The 11,731-nt window shown below is 41.6% G+C and overlaps 1 pseudogene; it reads left to right on the top strand.

Annotated features, from left to right (window-relative positions):
- Window positions 1-1,117: 1,117 nt before the first annotated feature.
- Window positions 1,118-7,174, top strand: LOC103702133 (annotated as a pseudogene).
- Window positions 7,175-11,731: the final 4,557 nt, after the last annotated feature.

Raw genomic sequence — 11,731 nt, forward strand, 5'->3', positions numbered from 1 at the left:
AAGGAAAATTGGCAAGAATTTCTTTAAAGTGGGTAATGGACGCTTGCCCACGTTTTTGTCCAAAACAAGCGGGCCTCCGGGCTGCCACGTGGGCGGAGTTTGTCAACGCAGCGCCGGACCGAAAAACCGGAGAACTTTTTTTTTGGAAAATTGTACACGGTGGTGGAGGGTGGGACGAAATTCTTAAAATGCCCCTACTCATTATATATGGCATTAATCCTCCAAACCTGATGTGTCCTTTAACTTTCCCAATATCTTATAAATAAAACCAAAATAATACAATAAAAATATCCAAAACTATTATATTTTATTCTTGAATTAGATGCGGCTAAAAAAAGCATAGCTGTTATCTTGATAGTTATAACATAAATTGTCAATTACTACTGAGCATTTGTCTGAATTGTACTAGGGCACAAAATTTGTAAATTCGATTTAGTTGAATCCTCTTCAAGTATAATGTAGATACAAAAATAGAAAATATTGAAATTAGCTCCTCTTAAACTTCAAAAGAAGAATTATGATTTTTCTACTGATAATATGAAGATACTTCAAGCCGGTTAAAAGTTTCTACTAGTATGAATGGTTTATTGAACTTCGCTAGTATCAAAAAAAATACTTCAAGCCGATTTTTCCCAGATAATTCTTATGGCTAATTAGTTGTAATATAATTTAACTTCTATTTTTATATAAATGAAACTTCTATTTCTCTGAATATATTTGCACAAGATTTTAAGGAAAAAAAATGAATGCCTTTCAATTATAGCTTGACCTAGCTCTTTCACTATACGATGAGCTATGGTAGGTGAGTTTCTTTAAACGATACTAACACTTACACAACCAAACTAAGTAATTAATCATAAATGGATTTCTTGTATTGCAGAGTCTTTGATTCAGGTAGTATAGTTGCTATATTGGCAAACCTGAGTTATATATTAATTAAGATATATAAAAGAAGGATGTCTGGAACATCATAAAAAAATTTAATGAACATGACTGAGTTTTGTACCCCATTAAACTTTTCGTTTTGGCCATACATTTTCGTAGGGGACCATTACAGCATTAATCTAAATTTTTGTGGGGGACCTTTACAGCATTAATCTAAGCAATAAGAACATGATCGTCATTCAACCTGCCAAACCGTAATCCCCACTTCGTAGAAATATCCGTTCCCTCACAAATTGACTACTCCCCTGAGGTCTCTCACAAGAAAACAAGAACATTAAACGTGCGGGATTTGGAAACCAGCAGCCACTTTCCACCCTTCCCATCCTGCCCCTCTTCCCCTTCCTCTATTAAAAATCCATCCCACCCCCTTCATCGGCTAAACACTGCGAGATATAACTCCTCCCTCTTTCCCCTCCTCCACTCTTCCAACGCTAAGAAGAACAGAGCAGGAAGAGAGAAGAATAAGGCTGCAAACTTTTCCCTCAGAATTCCTTGAAGAGGAGAAGAAGAGAGAGAGGAAGAGAATGGCTGTTTGCAACGAGATCATGGGCTTCTCACAGATGGAGAGATCATCTTTGGTCCCTGCCCCGAAATTGGATCTGCTCCGAGGTAAACAGAGCAGGCTCTGTTTTGCCTCCCCTGCTCTGGTTTCCGTGGAGCAGACGAGGAGGAGGAGGAGGAGCTCTCGGTCGACGAAGGTGGTGGCGGCAATCAGCGAAGATGTGGTGAATCTTGTGGTGGGCAAGCCGGATCCCGTGAAGTTTTCGGTGAGGGCGGCGTTGACCGTGAGGAGGAAGAGCAAGGAGGATTTTAAGGAGGCTATTGCCAACCACCTCGATGCCTTGTCCGATAAGATCGGCAGGAACGTAGTCTTGCAGCTCATCAGCACTGAGATCGATCCAAGTAAGCTCCTTTTTTTTTTTTTATGTTTTTGTTTTTGTTTTTAGTGCCTATGGTTCTCCTCATCAAATTATCTTTTCTTCTTCCTCTTCTGATGCTTTCGATCAATAACCAAAACAAAAAGTTGGAGCTTTTGGGGTGCTCTTTTAAGCCTAAAACAAGTCTCTTTCTTAATCTGCTTTCTGGTAGATCTGTAAAGCGCAACTGGATTTGGTTTTCCTTTTCAGAACTCAAATCAACAAGAACATTATTTATTGTAGGACATTAGATCCTCTTATCCTACTAGCTGTTGGACTTTTCGACAGTCTCCTTCTGTACTGATTAATTCCATCATCTAGGAACCAAGAAGCCGAAGAAGAGCGGCGAGGCGGTGATCAAGGACTGGTTTGAGAAGAAGAATGTGAAGGGGGAGCGCGTGGTCTGACACCGCAGAGTGGGGTTGTCGGGGACCTCGGCCTTGTGTGAGCCTGGGGCCATCACCCTCACTATCGCCACCAGAGAGATCTTCTTGGAGACCGTGTCGTTCGTCGAGGGGCTTCTCCTCGGCCCCGTCCACTTCCTTCTGCACTCATGTGGTCGAATCTACCAAGGACCTGCCCCCAAGAGAGTCTTCTTCAGCACCAAGTCCAAATCCATACCCACCTTTGTCTTAATTAACAGCATGACATAGGTGTTGAGTGTCGACATCGATGACTTCGCCATCTTAGTGTTTGTGGTGTAGAGCAACTGATCTAGAGACATCTATCTAACTTAAACTAGTTTATTTTCTGGACAACTTGTATCAGTTTTTAGTGTAGGACTAGTCTTCACAGGATAACATGTCACCAAACTCCACATGCTCGCCTTTAGCTTAATATATGGTGCTTCCTGGTATTTAAATGACAAAAAATTTGTGGAAGAGCTAGCAGTCAGGAGTCCAGCATTAGTTACATAGATTAATGTTTTTGTTATAGGACTCGATGCTAATGAACTACAATATATATGTTGCTTGTTAGATAATTAATAAATGTATACATGGTCATATGGGACGCTTAAAAATGTCAACTTTTCTCAATTGCCTGTCATTACAACCAACATGAAGCCACTTGTCAAGTTGAAGCAGATCTGGCTCTAGGAATTCAGTTGTTGATAGGCCTGTTATGAACATTTGCAGCCTTATTTGCCATCGGAGACGCCGGCAGGACTGAAAGAGCTGAGGAAGGAGGAGCTGAAGGAGCTGAGGGGTGATGGAAAGGGGGTCCGAAAGCTGTCTGATAGGATCTATGATTATGCCACCTACAATGACTTGGGCAATCCGGATAAAGGAATGGAGTTTGTCAGGCCAATTCTTGGGGGAGAGAAGGTGCCGTACCCGCGACGATGCCGGACCGGTCGGCCTCCTACGGATACTAGTGAGTCTTCTTTCCTCTCCATTGCTATCACTGAAAAATTGGAATATGGTGATGGCGTTAGGGAAGTTAATGGGAACTATAACTTGCAGTGCTCCGACAAGCTTTCTCAAAAGTCTGAAAATATTTGTAGATTCTTATATGCGTTCACAAATAGGTGTGAAAATGGGAAAGGTGGTGGGTGTCATGTAGATTCTTGGAACTTCGGTGTTTTTGACCGTCAATGTCTTCCATCTTGAAGTAGTATTACATAGTTCTTGACATTTGACCGAGTTTCATCTAGGAACAGGTCGTGCTCATTTTGGTAAATGGCTCTTCTAGTCAAGACTGCGGCCATGAATATTCCTAGCACCATCTTCTCCACCAAACTACACACTTTCATCTGTGATTCTGACCCATATAAAATTGGTCGTCACAAATTCATTTGATTACCTCATTTCTTAGGTAAGCTTTCCAAAATATCAACCACAGATAAACAAAATGAAATTGTCAAATGAAAAATAACCTTGCATCCCCAAGATCATGCTAAAAGCCTAATGACTAATTATAAACTGGACTGAATATCCTTGTTTTTATTTTACCTTCTCTTCTAATCTCTGTCTTTTTATTATAACCTTGCATCTTTTCTTTGGATCCACAATATCTGTGATAATTAACATAGATGATCATATTGAACATGGAACAGATATGCTAGCTGAGAGTGAGTTGAGAAGCGCGCATCCATTATTGTGCCCGCGTGGTTGAGGCCCTTTGAAGGGCCGAAGCCAAGGTCGCCCTTCTCGGCAGGAGGCTCAGCGCCTGCGTGCTCCCATGCCTCATCCCCTCACTCATTGCTTCCATCTCCATCGAGAACTGACTGATCCAGGGCCTCGCACCCATTGACACTCTACAGCAGGAGGGTCTTATCTCATGCTCGGGCCTCCCAGGAGCACACCTCAGGGAAGCTACCTTTTGTTCAGTAGATATCAAGATGTCGAGGCAGAGAGGCTTCTACGCTAGTGACACCCAATATCCTCTCCAGTAGTACAATCAATTCTACTTGTATTTCATTGTCAAACCCGTTTATCCAATTAGAAGATTGAGCCATCCCACCTGTTTTTTTTTAAATTATTATATTAGTTTTTGCCCTTAATCAGTTGCCATCACTCGGCAATTGTTGGGATTGTGGAGGTCTAAATTGGCCAAAGATGTCACGTCCATCTTTTTTCTTATTTCAGTTTTCAACTACGATTGTGACACATCTTTGAAAGATTAAGCAAACTAAAATATTAAAAAAAGACTTAATAGACCATGTTGAAATCACCTGTTATTCTAAAAATTAAAGCTGATAGTATGAGATAAATCAATTACCATTTGTTTTAAAAACTTAAGCTAATAAAATGGAATAGATTTATTTATATATTTTATATTTTTTTTAATAGACCACAATATCGTATAATACATGCTGAACTGTCATTCGATGCGGCAAGATTGTACTTGCATGGCCACTCGGTCAAGCTAACGTAGCCAATTTAGTGGCATTTGTGTTATTTGACATAAATCCAAGGTTCTATGTTTAAGATATAACTATCTTGCAGAGGACAAATTCGCGTGGCTCCGAGACGACGAATTTGCCCGGCAGGTGGTCGCCGGCATCAACCCCGTAAGCATCGAGAGGCTTCAGGTATTACTAAGAAATCATCAGGGTATTTTTGTCATTCAAATTGTACAGGCCCAACTGTAGTTAACTGAAACAGGAGGGGCATTTTCGTCCACAGGTCTTTCCCGGTCAGCAAACTGGATCCTGCAGTCTACGGTCCCCAGATCCGCCATAACGGATGCCCACATCGCGGGCGCTTAATGGGCTGACGTCAAGAGGTAACCCGATCGAAACCACCCTATCTTTCAATCGAATTACATGCAACGCCATTATCTTATCTATATCCAACTTTCCTTTTATATTTAATAAGGCATTGGAGGAGGGAAAGTTGTTCATGGTGGGACTACCACGACATATATCTACCGTCATTCAAGCGGATCAACGGAGCTGGACGGCCGGAAGCATATGCCACCCGGACCTCTTCTTCTTGACACCCATGGGGGACATTGAAGCCCGTGGCGATTGAATTGGGGCCTTCCTCGGCGCTGCCTGGTGAGGCCCGCCCAGCATGGTTTTGACACCGCCCTGCGACGCCACCACTCATTGGCAATGGATGCTCGCAAGTCCCATGTCTGCTTCCAATGACGCCGGCGTCCACAGCTCGTCAACCACTGGTATATAAAATAAATATTCCTTATTAGAATGAAATGATGACCATTTCATCTGGAAATAAGCATGAAGAGTTACAATGGATGTTATTACCTGCTAATAGCCGTTGTTATTTTTAACTTTTTAATGCTAATCTCATATATATGGATTTGTACGTCTTAATTACGTAGGTTGAGAGCGTGCAGCATCATGGAGCCGTTTATACTGGCAGCGCACAGGCGTTGAGCACGCTGCATCCGGTGTTCAGCTTGCTGCATCCCCACATGAGATACACGCTGGAGATCAACGCGCTGGCGAGGCAGCCTTATCAACGCGAGGGGGTGATCGAGTCGTGCTTACTCGCTGGCCCCTACTGCATGGAATTAGTGCGGCCTACTACCGGGGATTTATGAGATTCGACTTGGAGGGTCTCCCGGCTGATCTAATACGCAGTACATGCCATTCCCGTCTCTCTCCCTCTCTTTTCTCTGATCGGATGACACTGAATCCATGGCTGGAACAATATCAAGTTTTGCATGCAAACGTTAAGAATTGGACGTGTAATAAATATTAAGGTACGTATCATGTAAACTTTGATCACAGGGGCATGGCTGTCGAGGACCCGACGCAACCCCACGGGCTCCGTCTCCTGATCGAGGACTACCCCTACGCCGACGACGGCCTACTCCTCTGGTCCGCCATCCAGAGCTGGGTCGGTCCTACGTCGAGTGCTACTACCCGGACCCGGCCCGCGTCCGGTCCGACACGGAGCTCCAGGCCTGGTATCACGAGTGCATCCACGTGGGCCACGCCGACAAGCGCCACGCCCCCTGGTGGCCTCCGCTCGACTCCCCCGCCGATCTCGTCGCCGTCCTCACCACCCTCATCTGGCTCGCCTCGGCTCAGCACGCCGCGCTAAACTTCGGCCAGTACCCGCTCGGCGGCTACGTCCCGAGCCGCCCCCCTTGATGCGCCGATTAGTTCCCGATCCCGAGCGGGACCCGGCCGAGGTACCGGCGTTCCTCGCCGACCCGCACGGTTTTTCCTCTCGGCGATGCCGACTATATTGCAGGCGACCAAGTTCATGCGGTGGTGGAACGTTGTCGACGCACTCGCGGACGAGGAGTTTGGGGGAGAGGGCAGCAGCCGGGGACGTGGACGGCCGACGCGGCGGGCGGTGGCGGGGTTCCGGGAGTTTTGCGGCGGAAATGGGAGCGGGGTCGAGGAGGAGATTCGCCGGCGGAACGGCGACCCGAGGCGGGCGCAACGGTACGGGGCCGGGTGCTGCCATACTACACTGCTTGCCCCCACCTCCGCCCCGTCGCGTCACTGCCGCGGCTGTGCCCAACAGCGTCTCCATTTAGACTTTCGCAGGCGGTGACTGGAACTACGATTTTTTGGTTTCTTATTAATTTTAGGCAGAGGGGTTTTTATTTATTTTCATCATACTTCTTAAGGAGGCTATACAGTAATTACAAACCTGGCGAAGGACTCAGATTGTAATTATGTAGATGGTACCCGGGAAATTGGCTCGAACTTACTTGTGGTAATGCAGCCTGGTAAATTGATTGAGATATACGTGGGCATTTAAATAGCCTCAGTGGACCTTTCTAGTGCTGTGACAGTACACTATGAAAAATTTAGGTCAGTAATCTTTGCTTCTTCCACCGAACATTTTGGTACAAGTAATCACAAATCATATTTTGTTCCCAAATTCTTCGGATCCCGGCATTGATGAATGGTGTCTTTGCTATACCACAAAGCAGTCGTCGTTATTCCAGCCAAAAAGCAAGCAGAGAGTGAAGAGTCCAGCCATGTACAATCAAACAAAATTTGCTTAACACCAATATATAATATGTAGCACATGCAATGTACATATCTTATTGGTGGAGCTTGGAACAAAAAAACATAAAAACAATGTTGTGAGATTTTTATTTTAAGAGAACAGAAAGGAGAGCTGTTCAAGGGATGCGAAAGATGCATCAAAATCAATTGTCTTAAAAGTAGAGATTGAAATTGGGTTTATACAAGCCATGACAAACAGGGATTACACAAGCAGAGATGTGGTTTTGTGATGAGTATATTTCTAGTAGCATGATGTTGGTGTCATTGATCGATGTCATATTCATCTTAAGGAAGGCCAGCATTTAAGATTTTGCTGACAGGCTTAGCATATCAGAAGAGCATGCAGAGCTGTAGAAGCGCATGGATCCTTTGCTTCATCAAAGAAGATGGAAACGTGAGAAAGCACGAGAAAGAATGAGATGAAGAGGGAAGATGACAATTAACAGTAGCTTCCATTCAATAGCTTTGTGCAACATTTGCAAGCTTTCACCCTATTCCCATTCAAATTCAAAGACAAAATGTCATTCCAATCGTCAGACAATATATCGATGAACAGACAGCTATTGGAAGATGTAATTTGGATTTCATGACCTGGAGGAGGATAACAATATATCAAGGTTTGAAAACAAGGGCATATTTAAGTGGTGATCTGAATTTGTCTGCCTACACAAGGGGGCAAATATAACCATGCAGCAAGATGTAGAAAATAGATGACAAAGGATGTCATTTTGGCAACTTGAATGCTTATGAAATGTCAAGATGGACCTTAAGACATGTCCCATGGTTAGATGATTTGCTTCCTCTGGTTGCTTGAGGTGCAAAGCTATAGAAAGCTGATGACTGGATGCCTCCGGTAGATGCAGGGGTCCAGTTTGTCCCATGATTCCTTGGAGCATATCACATAGTCTGTTGTGGCAGACAAGGATTAATTATGATCGACATAAAGTTAAAAATGTGTTGAAGAAAGGCCAAATTGTCGAAACATTGTATAAGAAACAAAAATATCCATAAAAACAAGGAAAATTAATTGTCAGTTGCTGAATAGCTGATCAATAGAAAAGTATTGTGTGATCAACCCACACATGATAAGTAGAGGCGTCCAAGAGTACTTCAAAGCTTTCAGGAATAAAGAATAGTTAAGCTCATAAGTTTTTGTGGCTTCCTAGAATTTAGCATCTGCTCCATCTCTTTGATTGCAGTCAGCAGATCCGTAATTTTCAAAGGAAAACAACATCAACTTGCTCCTTTCAAATGCCATTCCTCACATTTTTTCGAACACAAAGAATACACATAACTCCCTTGCTTCCAGACACCAATTGAATTCATATGCTTACGTAAAGTGAATATCCATGAATCTGTTCAGATCTGGAATAAACTGTGCAAAAATATGAAAATAATTAAGATAAGGCTGGAGAAAACTACAAAAAGTCATTGAGAGAACATATCTTTAGCTCAAGGTTGAACAAAAATTTGCAAAAGAATAAGAGAGAACATGAAATGAAAATGTCTGAATTTCTATTCCCGCTGAAAAGTTCTCCGTTACAGAAGCAAGAATGCCTCCCTAATCTCTAAACATCCCTTAATTTCTTGTCAAGACAGGATTCAAGATTCCTAATGGCATAAGGACTCTACGATAAATCTTTTCCGGAGAAAAGAAAAGAATAAAAATATGAACTTTCATAGATGCATGATCAAAAGGAATGGATGGGATATATAGAGCAGCCAGTAAAAGGCTTTCCTCCTAATGCAAGCCCTTCAAGATCTGTCACCAATACTTGTTTCTTTCTCAAGTCCAAGTGGGATCCTGCTCATTTTAGCTTTCCCCTCAGTTAAGTGGATTGGCCCACCCTTTTCAGATTTTTTGTAGAAAAGAAATGAGGGTCCATCATTACCTTAGTACTTACAGATGCCCCCTACCCATGTGAGGGAGCACATGAGAGACAGATCCTTATTCTCAACCATTTATCATCTAACCACCAGAAAACTCTTTAGAAAACCCACAAAGAATTGCGAAATTATATGAATGAATTTCTAATACCCTAAGGACAGCAAATAAAATTGAAAATCGGTGCTTCAATGCCAATTTCATCCTCCTTTTGACCCAACCATGCTCTTTGATCATGACTGCACAGAAAAGGCAACTCTATATCTGACTCTCCATTCTTCTGTATTACTGGAACAAGAGTAGATAAAAATAATGACAATGCCGCAACTTTGACACCAGTTTTGGTTAAATCCTCATTCTCATTTCTCATCCAATTGTGCAATGTGTTTCAGTAATTTTGCAATAATCTAGGTTTCCAGCCTCCTAGTTGGCGTTTTAAGTTCATCACAAAGCCCTCTCTTGCCTGCAATTGCCTTGGCTAGGATTTCAACACCAATTAACCAAAGAGTTCATGTAAAGTTAATTTCTAGTTGGAAAAAATCTACTGGTTCCTTCCATGGATCCTTATTGTGCTAGTATTGTGCTCTCTAGCCAACCCAACATTAATGGGAAAGACGTTGAGATGATAAAACCACTCATGCTTATAGAAGATTCCACCATCATACTTATTCTTCCGATCATCATTCAATCTCCTCACTGTAGAGATCTGATTCAGAAGCTAGTTCACCAAATTTTTCCTCCAAACAAGCTATTTATAAAACCAAATCAGCCTCTAGAATGATTTCATGGTTGCAACTTATTGAAGGTATAATATGCATGACAAGTCTTTGACCTCATTATAACAAGCTAATATTCCAACTAATTATTTATAACAACCATGCTCATTTTACCAGTGATCACTTAAGACTTGCTTTGCTCAATACTAAATTTAGTGAACAAGAGAAATTATCTTCAATTTAACATTTTCCAACTATCTACTCAAGCTAATTGTAATTACAGTTGAGGAAAACATCAACTTTAGGTTTCCATCCTTTCTGATTTCCATTGAGAAGATCATCATATGAAGCAGATTAATTTCTTCATCAGTCATTTTGCCTTTGTATAATTATCTTCGTCTTGTTTTTGCATATACTAAACAACAGATTCATTAATCCAATTTGCTACAATTTTCCTTACTCTTTTAGGAAGGCCTTCACTTTTGATCATGCAAAACTTTCAATGCATTTTTTTCTTTTGGGGCAAAATGCTAAAAATGTTTGAAAACAAGTTGTATATAACATGATCAAGGGTTTAAATCTCAGTATTGGGCCCCATCCCATTATGCTTCTTGGACAATAAGGTCTCAGGATGGAACAGTATAGTCGAGACATACTAAAATAGTCAATAACAACAAGAAGAAAAAGAAAAATAAATAAAAGAATTGCATGCTGATCCATCTCGTTCCAGCCCAATCCCAAGTGTTGGATGCAATTAGAACAATTGGGATGGACCAAAACAATCAGGCATCTCAGTTCAAGAGAATCAATGTCCCGAGTCTCAGTTTCCTGTCCGAATGATACGGTACTGATAATATTGTCCTGTTTCAGTTGGACTTAAATCCTTGCATGAAACTTTTTTTTGGCCATTGTTGGGTCTCTTTGCATGAAGAAGAGTACTAGGATAACTTACAACTCCCAGTTCACCAAGTCCATCTTTGCCTTCTAGCCAATGAATCTTCATGAAGATCATTGCCCTCCAAAAAGATTTGGAACCTGCAGAGGAGCATATACTTCAAGCAAACGTTCACTTTCTTCACCAACCAATGAAAGAACATTTTAGCTCACCATTGAAGATTTCAGATGCCATAGAACTTATTGAAAACAGAATTAGAATCATTATAAAATGAAGTTCAAATGAATTTCATGTCTTGCCCTTAACAAGAAGAAGGTCGTTAATGCCAGCAAGTGGTATTACCAAAAAGTATACAGGATAGACCTTTTTTTACCTTCCATGTATAAGTATGAAAAATTAGCAATAGACACTACTTCCAAATTCCAGTTAAAGCCTTGCTTGTTTATAAGATGAAAGTCACAGACAAAATAACTTTCCTAGAGAATATAAAAATGATGCGTAGTGCTTTATTAATCAATGATTCATATAAGCAGGAAGTTTCGTGAAAATGAAATTTGCTTTAATCAGCAATAAAGGTAAATCTGTTAAGAGGGGAACAAAGCAAAGAGAATCTATCTTGATTCTTTGCTGAAAAACAGTTTGCATGGAACCACTTATCCAATTTGACAGACAAAATATTGACTTAGTCCTTAGAAGATCATCAATACAATAATTATGATGGATAATCTATCTAAAACAAAAGCCACTAAACTAAAACAATGCAAGAAAGCTACCATTTACATGAGAACGGTATTGGAGAAAAAGGCTTACCAGGCCTCATAGGTCAGCACTGAGGGAGTTGTTTATCTACAAATCATAGAACCAACTCAATGTTCCACAACAAGTGCAGCAATTAGAACAACCATTAAGGAAGCCCATGACAAAAGTGCG

The sequence above is a fragment of the Phoenix dactylifera genome, chromosome 6 (genome assembly GCF_009389715.1).
Source record: "Phoenix dactylifera cultivar Barhee BC4 chromosome 6, palm_55x_up_171113_PBpolish2nd_filt_p, whole genome shotgun sequence".
In the NCBI taxonomy this organism is placed as follows: domain Eukaryota; kingdom Viridiplantae; phylum Streptophyta; class Magnoliopsida; order Arecales; family Arecaceae; genus Phoenix; species Phoenix dactylifera.